This window comes from Scyliorhinus torazame, chromosome 24 (genome assembly GCF_047496885.1).
Source record: "Scyliorhinus torazame isolate Kashiwa2021f chromosome 24, sScyTor2.1, whole genome shotgun sequence".
Taxonomy (NCBI): domain Eukaryota; kingdom Metazoa; phylum Chordata; class Chondrichthyes; order Carcharhiniformes; family Scyliorhinidae; genus Scyliorhinus; species Scyliorhinus torazame.
In genome coordinates, this window is record NC_092730.1 from 46,035,944 (window position 1) to 46,048,142 (window position 12,199).

General features: G+C 48.8%; 11 non-coding genes across 11 annotated transcripts; all 11 read right to left on the reverse strand.

Annotated features, from left to right (window-relative positions):
• Nucleotides 1–370: 370 nt before the first annotated feature.
• Nucleotides 371–453, reverse strand: trnal-aag (transfer RNA leucine (anticodon AAG)). Its single transcript has one exon. It is a non-coding gene; the product is annotated as a tRNA-Leu (tRNA).
• A 700-nt stretch (nt 454–1,153) lies between these two features.
• Nucleotides 1,154–1,236, reverse strand: trnal-aag (transfer RNA leucine (anticodon AAG)). The gene has a single exon. It is a non-coding gene; the product is annotated as a tRNA-Leu (tRNA).
• Nucleotides 1,237–1,613: 377 nt separating this feature from the next.
• Nucleotides 1,614–1,685, reverse strand: trnag-ucc (transfer RNA glycine (anticodon UCC)). Its single transcript has one exon. It is a non-coding gene; the product is annotated as a tRNA-Gly (tRNA).
• A 675-nt stretch (nt 1,686–2,360) lies between these two features.
• Nucleotides 2,361–2,443, reverse strand: trnal-aag (transfer RNA leucine (anticodon AAG)). Its single transcript has one exon. It is a non-coding gene; the product is annotated as a tRNA-Leu (tRNA).
• A 702-nt stretch (nt 2,444–3,145) lies between these two features.
• Nucleotides 3,146–3,228, reverse strand: trnal-aag (transfer RNA leucine (anticodon AAG)). Its single transcript has one exon. It is a non-coding gene; the product is annotated as a tRNA-Leu (tRNA).
• A 377-nt stretch (nt 3,229–3,605) lies between these two features.
• Nucleotides 3,606–3,677, reverse strand: trnag-ucc (transfer RNA glycine (anticodon UCC)). Its single transcript has one exon. It is a non-coding gene; the product is annotated as a tRNA-Gly (tRNA).
• A 675-nt stretch (nt 3,678–4,352) lies between these two features.
• trnal-aag (transfer RNA leucine (anticodon AAG)) lies at nt 4,353–4,435 on the reverse strand. The gene has a single exon. It is a non-coding gene; the product is annotated as a tRNA-Leu (tRNA).
• Nucleotides 4,436–6,341: 1,906 nt separating this feature from the next.
• trnal-aag (transfer RNA leucine (anticodon AAG)) lies at nt 6,342–6,424 on the reverse strand. The gene has a single exon. It is a non-coding gene; the product is annotated as a tRNA-Leu (tRNA).
• A 1,162-nt stretch (nt 6,425–7,586) lies between these two features.
• On the reverse strand, nt 7,587–7,658 carry trnag-ucc (transfer RNA glycine (anticodon UCC)). The gene has a single exon. It is a non-coding gene; the product is annotated as a tRNA-Gly (tRNA).
• Nucleotides 7,659–8,333: 675 nt separating this feature from the next.
• trnal-aag (transfer RNA leucine (anticodon AAG)) lies at nt 8,334–8,416 on the reverse strand. The gene has a single exon. It is a non-coding gene; the product is annotated as a tRNA-Leu (tRNA).
• A 1,906-nt stretch (nt 8,417–10,322) lies between these two features.
• trnal-aag (transfer RNA leucine (anticodon AAG)) lies at nt 10,323–10,405 on the reverse strand. Its single transcript has one exon. It is a non-coding gene; the product is annotated as a tRNA-Leu (tRNA).
• Nucleotides 10,406–12,199: the final 1,794 nt, after the last annotated feature.

Below are 12,199 nucleotides of genomic sequence, written 5' to 3' on the forward strand. Positions count from 1 at the left end.
CTTTCACAAACAAGTAGCCAGAAAACCCTTCAGTGTCCAAACAGGAGGACGTTCATCCAGTAAAGGCGGCAGAAGAGTTTTCTGGGAGATGTCGACTGAGACACCTCGACAATCCAACCAGCCAGAATATTTACAACAAGAGACGAGACATTTACCCGGAATCCTGGGATCATTATTAATTCCTCAAATAGAGTCATGAGCAGATTATCCAGTGATGAACTGGGCTTCTGCCTGTGGGGTCTTGCTGTGCGAATATCAGCAGGAGTCTCATTCCAGGAGGCCACCGCTTCCCCATTGAATGGGAGGTATTGGATCGTCCTGGTGTTGCAAATATTGCTGGAGAAACGTAACCACGTGGAGGAAAAGGGAATGTCAGAAGTGGGATTCGAACCCACGCCTCCAGAGGAGACTGCGACCTTAACGCAGCGCCTTCGACCGCTCGGCCATCCTGACGCACTGTGGCCAAAGATATACTCCATGCGCAAATAGATTTAAATTTAATTTTCATCTTCATTTCATTTCAAACTAGATGTGGTTTTACTATTTTTGAACGCCAGCCAGACTCTTGCATCTGAGTGCGATCGTTCTCCAACGCGCTGTGTGTTAAGGAGCTCTCATTTCTGCATTGATCAGTTTGCTCCAATCAACAAAGTCCGTACTGCCGTCTAACTGTTCCTTACACGAAGGTATTACGAGTCTAATTCTGAGTGGCGGGAAGGATCCAATGAGACAGTTGCATCCTGGCGACTGGAATCTCTCTGCACAGCTGCATCTGGTGCTGCTTTCACAGACAAGTAGCCGAATAACGCCTCCAGTGTCCAAACACGAGGATGTTCATGCTGTAAAGGCGGCAGAAGAACTTTCTGGAAGAAGCCAACTGATTCACGTCCGACAATCCAACCAGCCAGACTATTTACAACAAGGGAAGTGGAAATTTACAAGGAGTCCTGGGATCAGCATTAATTCCTCACCCAGAGTCACTGAGCCGATCATACAGTCATGAACTGGGCTTCTGCCTGCGGGGTCTTGCTGTGCGAATTTCAGTACGAATCTCGCGTCCCGAGGCCACCGCTTCCCCATTGAATGGGAGGTATGAGATCTTCCTGGGGTTGAACAATTTTTGGAGAAATGTAACCTCGTGAAAAAAAGGCAATGTCAGAAGTAGGATTCTAACCCACGCCTCCAGAGGAGTCTGCGATCTTAACGCAGCGTCTTCGACCGCTCGGCCACCCTGACGAGCTGCAGGAAATGTTATGAACCGTGCACAAACAGACAGAGAACATACAGTGGAGAAGGAGTCCATTCGGCCCATCGAGTCTGCACCGATCCACTTAAGACCTCAATTCCATCCTATCACCCTCACCCCGCAACCCAATAATCCTTCCTACCTTTTTGGACACTAAGGGCAATTACGCATGACCAATTCCCGGAGCTAGCTCGTCTTTATGCTGTGGGAGGAAACCGGAGCACCTGGGGTGAAATTCACGCAGACATGGGGAGAACGTGCAGACGCCGCACAGACAGTGACCCAAGCCGGGAATCGAACCTGGAACCCTGGAGCTGTGAAACAACTGTGCTACCTTGCTGCCCAAAATTTCGAAATAAGTTCTTTCTGCGATGGCTGGGAATCGAACCCAGGTCAACTGCTTGGAAGGCAGCTATGCTCACCATTATACCACCATCGCTCACTGAAGAACTTTAAATTCTATCTTCATTGTCATTTCATTTCTAAACAGTTGTGCTTTTCCCATTTTTGAACACCAGCCAGAGTCCTGTATCTGAGAGCCGTCCTTCTCCAAGCCGCTGGGGGTTAAGGAGCTTCGCGTCGTTGCATTGATCAGTTTGCTGCAATCAACAAAGACCGAACTCCCGCCGACCTGTTCCTCACATGAAGATATTGAGAGTCTAAGATCTGAGCGGCGTGAAGGATCCAATTATACAGTTGCATCCTTGCGACTGGAATCTCTCTCCACAGCTGCTTCTGGTGCTGCTTTCACAAACAAGTAGCCAGAAACCCCTTCAGTGTCCAAACAGGAGGACGTTCATCCAGTAAAGGCGGCAGAAGAGTTTTCTGGGAGATGTCGACTGAGACACCTCGAAAATCCAACCAGCCAGACTATTTACAACAAGAGACGAGACATTTACCCGGAATCCTGGGATCATTATTAATTCCTCAAATAGAGTCATGAGCAGATTATCCAGTGATGAACTGGGCTTCTGCCTATGGGGTCTTGCTGTGCGAATATCAGCAGGAATCTCATTCCAGGAGGCCACCGCTTCCCCATTGAATGGGAGGTATTGGATCGTCCGGGTGTTGCAAATTTTGCTGGAGAAACAGAACCACGTGGAGGAAAAGGGAATGTCAGAAGTGGGATTCGAACCCACGCCTCCAGAGGAGACTGCGACCTTAACGCAGCGCCTTCGACCGCTCGGCCATCCTGACGCACTGTGGCCAAAGATATGCTCCATGCGCAAATCGATTTAAATTTAATTTTCATCTTCATTTCATTTCAAACTAGATGTGGTTTTACTATTTTTGAACGCCAGTCAGACTCTTCCATCTCAGTGCGATCGTTCTCCAACACGCTGTGTGTTAAGGAGCTCTCATTTCTGCATTGATCAGTTTGCTCCAATCAACAAAGTCCGTACTGCCGTCTAACTGTTCCTTACACGAAGGTATTAAGAGTCTAAGATCTGGGTGGCGGGAAGGATCCAATGAGACAGTTGCATCCTGGCGACTGGAATCTCTCTGCACAGCTGCATCTGGTGCTGCTTTCACAGAGAAGTAGCCGAATAACGCCTCCAGTGTCCAAACACGAGGATGTTCATGCTGTAAAGGCGGCAGAAGAACTTTCTGGAAGAAGCCAACTGATTCACGTCCGACAATCCAACCAGCCAGACTATTTACAATAATGGAAGTGGAAATTTACCCGGAGTCCTGGGATCAGTATTAATTCCTCAAGCAGAGTCACTGAACAGATCATCCAGTCATGAACTGGGCTTCTGACTGTGGGGTCTTGCTGTGCGAATTTAAGTACGAATCTCGCGTCCCGAGGCCACCGCTTCCCCATTGAATGGGAGGTATTAGATCTTCCTGGGGTTGAACAATTTTTCGAGAAATGTAACCTCGAGGAAAAAAAGGCAATGTCAGAAGTAGGATTCTAACCGACGCCTCCAGAGGAGACTGCGGCCTTAACGCAGCGCCATCGACCGCTCGGCCATCCCGACGAGCTGCAGAAAATGTTATGCTCCGTGCACAAATAGACATAGAACATGCAGTGCAGAAGGAGTCCATTCGGCCTATCGAGTCTGCACCGATCCACGTAAGACCTCAATTCCATCCTATCACCCTCACCCCGCAACCCAATAATCCTTCCTACCTTTTTGGACACTAAGGGCAATTACGCATGACCAATTCTCCGAGCCAGCTCGTCTTTATGCCGTGGGAGGAAACCGGAGCACCCGGGGTGAAATTCACGCAGACTTGGGGAGAACGTGCAGACTCCGCACAGTCAGTGACCCAAGCCGGGAATCGAACCTGGAACCCTGGAGCTGTGAAACAACTGTGCTACCTTGCTGCCCAAAATTTCGGAATAAGTTTCTTCTGCGATGGCTGGGAATCGAACCCAGGTCAACTGCTTGGAAGGCAGCTATGCTCACCATTATACCACCATCGCTCACTGAAGAACTTTAAATTCTATCTTCATTGTCATTTCATTTCTAAACAGTTGTGCTTTTCCTATTTTTGAACACCAGCCAGAGTCCTGTATCTGAGTGCCGTCCTTCTCCAAGCCGCTGGGGGTTAAGGAGCTTCGCGTCGTTGCATTGATCAGTTTGCTGCAATCAACAAAGACCGAACTCCCGCCGACCTGTTCCTCACATGAAGATATTGATAGTCTAAGATCTGAGCGGCGTGAAGGATCCAATTATACAGTTGCATCCTTGCGACTGGAATCTCTCTCCACAGCTGCTTCTGGCGCTGCTTTCACAAACAAGTAGCCAGAAAACCCTTCAGTGTCCAAACAGGAGGACGTTCATCCAGTAAAGGCGGCAGAAGAGTTTTCTGGGAGATGTCGACTGAGACACCTCGACAATCCAACCAGCCAGAATATTTACAACAAGAGACGAGACATTTACCCGGAATCCTGGGATCATTATTAATTCCTCAAATAGAGTCATGAGCAGATTATCCAGTGATGAACTGGGCTTCTGCCTGTGGGGTCTTGCTGTGCGAATATCAGCAGGAGTCTCATTCCAGGAGGCCACCGCTTCCCCATTGAATGGGAGGTATTGGATCGTCCTGGTGTTGCAAATATTGCTGGAGAAACGTAACCACGTGGAGGAAAAGGGAATGTCAGAAGTGGGATTCGAACCCACGCCTCCAGAGGAGACTGCGACCTTAACGCAGCGCCTTCGACCGCTCGGCCATCCTGACGCACTGTGGCCGAAGATATGCTCCATGCGCAAATAGATTTAAATTTAATTTTCATCTTCATTTCATTTCAAACTAGATGTGGTTTTACTATTTTTGAACGCCAGCCAGACTCTTGCATCTGAGTGCGATCGTTCTCCAACGCGCTGTGTGTTAAGGAGCTCTCATTTCTGCATTTATCAGTTTGCTCCAATCAACAAAGTCCGTACTGCCGTCTAACTGTTCCTTACACGAAGGTATTAAGAGTCTACGATCTGAGAGGCGGGAAGGATCCAATGAGACAGTTGCATCCTGGCGACTGGAATCTCAGCACAGCTGCATCTGGTGCTGCTTTCACAGACAAGTAGCCGAATAACGCCTCCAGTGCCAAACACGAGGATGTTCATGCTGTAAAGGCGGCAGAAGAACTTTCCGGAAGAAGCCAGCTGATTCACGTCCGACAATCCAACCAGCCAGACTATTTACAACAATGGAAGTGGAAATTTACCCGGAGTCCTGGGATCAGTATTAATTCCTCAACCAGAGTCACTGAGCAGATCATCCAGTCATGAACTGGGCTTCTGACTGTGGGGTCTTGCTGTGCGAATTTAAGTGCGAATCTCGCGTCCCGAGGCCACCGCTTCCCCATTGAATGGGAGGTATGAGATATTCCTGGGGTTGAACAATTATTGGAGAAATGTAACCTCGTGGAAAAAAAGGCAATGTCAGAAGTAGAATTCTAACCCACGCCTCCAGAGGAGACTGCGTCCTTAACGCCGCGCCTTCGGCCGCTCGGCCACCCTGACGAGATGCAGAAACTGTTATGCTCGGTGCACAAATAGACATAGAACATACAGTGCAGAAGGAGTCCATTCGGCCCATCGAGTCTGCACCGATCCACTTAATACCTCAATTCCATCCTATCACCCTCACCCCGCAGCCCAATAATCCTTCCTAGCTTTTTGGACACGACGGGCAATTACGCATGACCAATTCCCCGAGCCTGCTCGTCTTTATGCCGTGGGAGGAAACCTGAGAACCCGGGGTGAAATTCACGCAGACATGGGGAGAACGTGCAGACTCCGCACACACAGTGACCCAAGCCGGGAATCGAACCTGGAATCCTGGAGCTGTGAAACAACTGTGCGACCTTGCTGCCCAAAATTTCGAAGTAAGTTTTTTCTGCGATGGCTGGGAATCGAACGCAGGTCAACTGCTTGGAAGGCAGCTATGCTCACCATTATACCACCATCACTCACATAAGAACTTTAAATTCTACCTTCATTGTCATTTCATTTGTAATCAGTTGTGCTTTTCCTATTTTTGAACACCAGCCAGAGTCCTGTATCTAAGTGCCGTCCTTCTCCAAGCCGCTGGGTGTTAAGGAGCTTCGCATTGTTGCATTGATCAGTTTGCTGCAATCAACAAAGACCGAACTCCCGCCGACCTGTTCCTCACACGAAGGTATTGAGAATCTAAGATCTGAGCGGCGTGAAGGATCCAATTATACAGTTGCATCCTTGCGACTGGAATCTCTCTCCACAGCTGCTTCTGGTGCTGCTTTCACAAACAATTAGCCAGAAAACCCTTCAGTGTCCAAACAGGAGGACGTTCATCCAGTAAAGGCGGCAGAAGAGTTTTCTGGGAGATGTCGACTGAGACACCTCGAAAATCCAACCAGCCAGACTATTTACAACAAGAGACGAGACATTTACCCGGAATCCTGGGATCATTATTAATTCCTCAAATAGAGTCATGAGCAGATTATCCAGTGATGAACTGGGCTTCTGCCTGTGGGGTCTTGCTGTGCGAATATCAACAGGAATCTCATTCCAGGAGGCCACCGCTTACCCATTGAATGGGAGGTATTGGATCGTCCTGGTGTTGCAAAGTTTGCTGGAGAAAGGTAACGACGTGGAGGAAAAGGGAATGTCAGAAGTGGGATTCGAACCCACGCCTCCAGAGGAGACTGCGACCTTAACGCAGCGCCTTCGACCGCTCGGCCATCCTGACGCACTGTGCCCTAAGATATGCTCCATGCGCAAATCGATTTAAATTTAATTTTCATCTTCATTTCATTTCAAACTAGATGTGGTTTTACTATTTTTGAACGCCAGCCAGACTCTTGCATCTGAGTGCGATCGTTCTCCAACGCGCTGTGTGTTAAGGCGCTCTCATTTCTGCATTGATCAGTTTGCTCCAATCAACAAAGTCCGTACTGCCGTCTAACTGTTCCTAACACGAAGGTATTAAGAGTCTAAGATCTGAGTGGCGGGAAGGATCCAATGAGACAGTTGCATCCTGGCGACTGGAATATCTCTGCACAGCTGCATCTGGTGCTGCTTTCACAGACAAGTAGCCGAATTACGCCTCCAGTGTCCAAACACGAGGATGTTCATGCTGTAAAGGCGGCAGAAGAACTTTCTGGAAGAAGCCAGCTGATTCACGTCCGACAATCCAACCAGCCAGACTATTTCCAACAATGGAAGTGGAAATTTACCCGGAGTCCTGGGATCAGTATTAATTCCTCAACCAGAGTCACTGAGCAGATCATCCAGTCATGAACTGGGCTTCTGACTGTGGGGTCTTGCTGTGCGAATTTAAGTACGAATCTCGCGTCCCGAGGCCACCGCTTCCCCATTGAATGGGAGGTATTAGATCTTCCTGGGGTTGAACAATTTTTGGAGAAATGTAACCTCGAGGAAAAAAAGGCAATGTCAGAAGTACGATTCTAACCCAAGCCTCCAGAGGAGACTGCGGCCTTAACGCAGCGCCTTCGACCGCTCGGCCATCCTGACGAGCTGCAGAAAATGTTATGCTCCGTGCACAAATAGACATAGAACATGCAGTGCAGAAGGAGTCCATTCGGCCTATCGAGTCTGCACCGATCCACGTAAGACCTCAATTCCATCCTATCACCCTCACCCCGCAACCCAATAATCCTTCCTACCTTTTTGGACACTAAGGGCAATTACGCATGACCAATTCCCCGAGCCAGCTCGTCTTTATGCCGTGGGAGGAAACCGGAGCACCCGGGGTGAAATTCACGCAGACTTGGGGAGAACGTGCAGACTCCGCACAGTCAGTGACCCAAGCCGGGAATCGAACCTGGAACCCTGGAGCTGTGAAACAACTGTGCTACCTTGCTGCCCAAAATTTCGAAATAAGTTTTTTCTGCGATGGCTGGGAATCGAACCCAGGTCAACTGCTTGGAAGGCAGCTATGCTCACCATTATACCACCATCGCTCACTGAAGAACTTTAAATTCTATCTTCATTGTCATTTCATTTCTAAACAGTTGTGCTTTTCCTATTTTTGAACACCAGCCAGAGTCCTGTATCTGAGTGCCGTCCTTCTCCAAGCCGCTGGGGGTTAAGGAGCTTCGCGTCGTTGCATTGATCAGTTTGCTGCAATCAACAAAGACCGAACTCCCGCCGACCTGTTCCTCACATGAAGATATTGAGAGTCTAAGATCTGAGCGGCGTGAAGGATCCAATTATACAGTTGCATCCTTGCGACTGGAATCTCTCTCCACAGCTGCTTCTGGTGCTGCTTTCACAAACAAATAGCCAGAAACCCCTTCAGTGTCCAAACAGGAGGACGTTCATCCAGTAAAGGCGGCAGAAGAGTTTTCTGGGAGATGTCGACTGAGACACCTCGACAATCCAACCAGCCAGACTATTTACAACAAGAGACGAGACATTTACCCGGAATCCTGGGATCATTATTAATTCCTCAAATAGAGTCATGAGCAGATTATCCAGTGATGAACTGGGCTTCTGCCTGTGGGGTCTTGCTGTGCGAATATCAGCAGGAGTCTCATTCCAGGAGGCCACCGCTTCCCCATTGAATGGGAGGTATTGGATCGTCCTGGTGTTGCAAATATTGCTGGAGAAACGTAACCACGTGGAGGAAAAGGGAATGTCAGAAGTGGGATTCGAACCCACGCCTCCAGAGGAGACTGCGACCTTAACGCAGCGCCTTCGACCGCTCGGCCATCCTGACGCACTGTGGCAAAAGATATGCTCCATGCGCAAATCGATTTAAATTTAATTTTCATCTTCATTTCATTTCAAACTAGATGTGGTTTTACTATTTTTGAACGCCAGCCAGACTCTTGCATCTGAGTGCGATCGTTCTCCAACGCGCTGTGTGTTAAGGAGCTCTCATTTCTGCATTTATCAGTTTGCTCCAATCAACAAAGTCCGTACTGCCGTCTAACTGTTCCTTACACGAAGGTATTAAGAGTCTAAGATCTGAGAGGCGGGAAGGATCCAATGAGACAGTTGCATCCTGGCGACTGGAATCTCTGCACAGCTGCATCTGGTGCTGCTTTCACAGACAAGTAGCCGAATAACGCCTCCAGTGCCAAACACGAGGATGTTCATGCTGTAAAGGCGGCAGAAGAACTTTCCGGAAGAAGCCAGCTGATTCACGTCCGACAATCCAACCAGCCAGACTATTTACAACAATGGAAGTGGAAATTTACCCGGAGTCCTGGGATCAGTATTAATTCCTCAACCAGAGTCACTGAGCAGATCATCCAGTCATGAACTGGGCTTCTGACTGTGGGGTCTTGCTGTGCGAATTTAAGTACGAATCTCGCGTCCCGAGGCCACCGCTTCCCCATTGAATGGGAGGTATGAGATATTCCTGGGGTTGAACAATTATTGGAGAAATGTAACCTCGTGGAAAAAAAGGCAATGTCAGAAGTAGAATTCTAACCCACGCCTCCAGAGGAGACTGCGTCCTTAACGCCGCGCCTTGGGCCGCTCGGCCACCCTGACGAGCTGCAGAAACTGTTATGCTCGGTGCACAAATAGACATAGAACATACAGTGCAGAAGGAGTCCATTCGGCCCATCGAGTCTGCACCGATCCACTTAATACCTCAATTCCATCCTATCACCCTCACCCCGCAACCCAATAATCCTTCCTAGCTTTTTGGACACGAAGGGCAATTACGCTTGACCAATTCCCCTAGCCTGCTCGTCTTTATGCCGTGGGAGGAAACCGGAGAACCCGGGGTGAAATTCACGCAGACTTGGGGAGAACGTGCAGACTCCGCACAGTCAGTGACCCAAGCCGGGAATCGAACCTGGAACCCTGGAGCTGTGAAACAACTGTGCGACCTTGCTGCCCAAAATTTCGAAGTAAGTTTTTTCTGCGATGGCTGGGAATCGAACGCAGGTCAACTGCTTGGAAGGCTGATATGCTCACCATTACACCACCATCACTCACAGAAGAACTTTAAATTCTACCTTCATTGTCATTTCATTTGTAATCAGTTGTGCTTTTCCTATTTTTGAACACCAGCCAGAGTCCTGTATCTGAGTGCCGTCCTTGTCCAAGCCGCTGGGCGTTCAGGAGCTTCGCATTGTTGCATTGATCAGTTTGCTGCAATCAACAAAGACCGAACTCCCGCCGACCTGTTCCTCACACGAAGGTATTGAGAATCTAAGATCTGAGCGGCGTGAAGGATCCAATTATACAGTTGCATCCTTGCGACTGGAATCTCTCTCCACAGCTGCTTCTGGTGCTGCTTTCACAAACAAGTAGCCAGAAAACCCTTCAGTGTCCAAACAGGAGGACGTTCATCCAGTAAAGGCGGCAGAAGAGTTTTCTGGGAGATGCCGACTGAGACACCTCGACAATCCAACCAGCCAGACTATTTACAACAAGAGACGAGACATTTACCCGGAATCTTGGGATCATTATTAATTCCTCAAATAGAGTCATCAGCAGATTATCCAGTGATGAACTGGGCTTCTGCCTGTGGGGTCTTGCTGTGCGAATATCAGCAGGAGTCTCATTCCAGGAGGCCACCGCTTCCCCATTGAATGGGAGGTATTGGATCGTCCTGGTGTTGCAAATATTGCTGGAGAAACGTAACCACGTGGAGGAAAAGGGAATGTCAGAAGTGGGATTCGAACCCACGCCTCCAGAGGAGACTGCGACCTTAACGCAGCGCCTTCGACCGCTCGGCAATCCTGACGCACTGTGGCCAAAGATATGCTCCATGCACAAATCAATTTAAATTTAATTTTCATCTTCATTTCATTTCAAACTAGATGTGGTTTTACTATTTTTGAACGCCAGCCAGACTCTTGCATCTGAGTGCGATCGTTCTCCAACGCGCTGTGTGTTAAGGAGCTCTCATTTCTGCATTGATCAGTTTGCTCCAATCAACAAAGTCCGTACTGCCGTCTAACTATTCCTTACACGAAGGTATTAAGAGTCTAAGATCTGAGAGGCGGGAAGGATCCAATGAGACAGTTGCATCCTGGCGACTGGAATCTCAGCACAGCTGCATCTGGTGCTGCTTTCACAGACAAGTAGCCGAATAACGCCTCCAGTGCCAAACACGAGGATGTTCATGCTGTAAAGGCGGCAGAAGAACTTTCCGGAAGAAGCCAGCTGATTCACGTCCGACAATCCAACCAGCCAGACAATTTCCAACAATGGAAGTGGAAATTTACCCGGAGTCCTGGGATCAGTATTAATTCCTCAACCAGAGTCACTGAGCAGATCATCCAGTCATGAACTGGGCTTCTGACTGTGGGGTCTTGCTGTGCGAATTTAAGTACGAATCTCGCGTCCCGAGGCCACCGCTTCCCCATTGAATGGGAGGTATGAGATATTCCTGGGGTTGAACAATTATTGGAGAAATGTAACCTCGTGGAAAAAAAGGCAATGTCAGAAGTAGAATTCTAACCCACGCCTCCAGAGGAGACTGCGTCCTTAACGCCGCGCCTTCGGCCGCTCGGCCACCCTGACGAGCTGCAGAAACTGTTATGCTCGGTGCACAAATAGACATAGAACATACAGTGCAGAAGGAGTCCATTCGGCCCATCGAGTCTGCACCGATCCACTTAATACCTCAATTCCATCCTATCACCCTCACCCCGCAACCCAATAATCCTTCCTAGCTTTTTGGACACGAAGGGCAATTACGCTTGACCAATTCCCCTAGCCTGCTCGTCTTTATGCCGTGGGAGGAAACCGGAGAACCCGGGGTGAAATTCACGCAGACATGGGGAGAACGTGCAGACTCCGCACACACAGTGACCCAAGCCGGGAATCGAACCTGGAACCCTGGAGCTGTGAAACAACTGTGCGACCTTGCTGCCCAAAATTTCGAAGTAAGTTTTTTCTGCGATGGTTGGGAATCGAACGCAGGTCAACTGCTTGGAAGGCTGCTATGCTCACCATTACACCACCATCACTCACAGAAGAACTTTAAATTCTACCTTCATTGTCATTTCATTTGTAATCAGTTGTGCTTTTCCTATTTTTGAACACCAGCCAGAGTCCTGTATCTGAGTGCCGTCCTTGTCCAAGCCGCTGGGCGTTCAGGAGCTTCGCATTGTTGCATTGATCAGTTTGCTGCAATCAACAAAGACCGAACTCCCGCCGACCTGTTCCTCACACGAAGGTATTAAGAATCTAAGATCTGAGCGGCGTGGAGGATCCAATTATACAGTTGCATCCTTGCGACTGGAATCTCTCTCCACAGCTGCTTCTGGTGCTGCTTTCACAAACAAGTAGCCAGAAAACCCTCAGTGTCCAAACAGGAGGACGTTCATCCAGTAAAGGCGGCAGAAGGGTTTTCTGGGAGATGTCGACTGAGACACCTCGACAATCCAACCAGCCAGACTATTTACAACAAGAGACGAGACATTTACCCGGAATCCTGGGATCATTATTCATTCCTCAAATAGAGTCATGAGCAGATTATCCAGTGATGAACTGAGCTTCTGCCTGTGGGGTCTTGCTGTGCGAATATCAG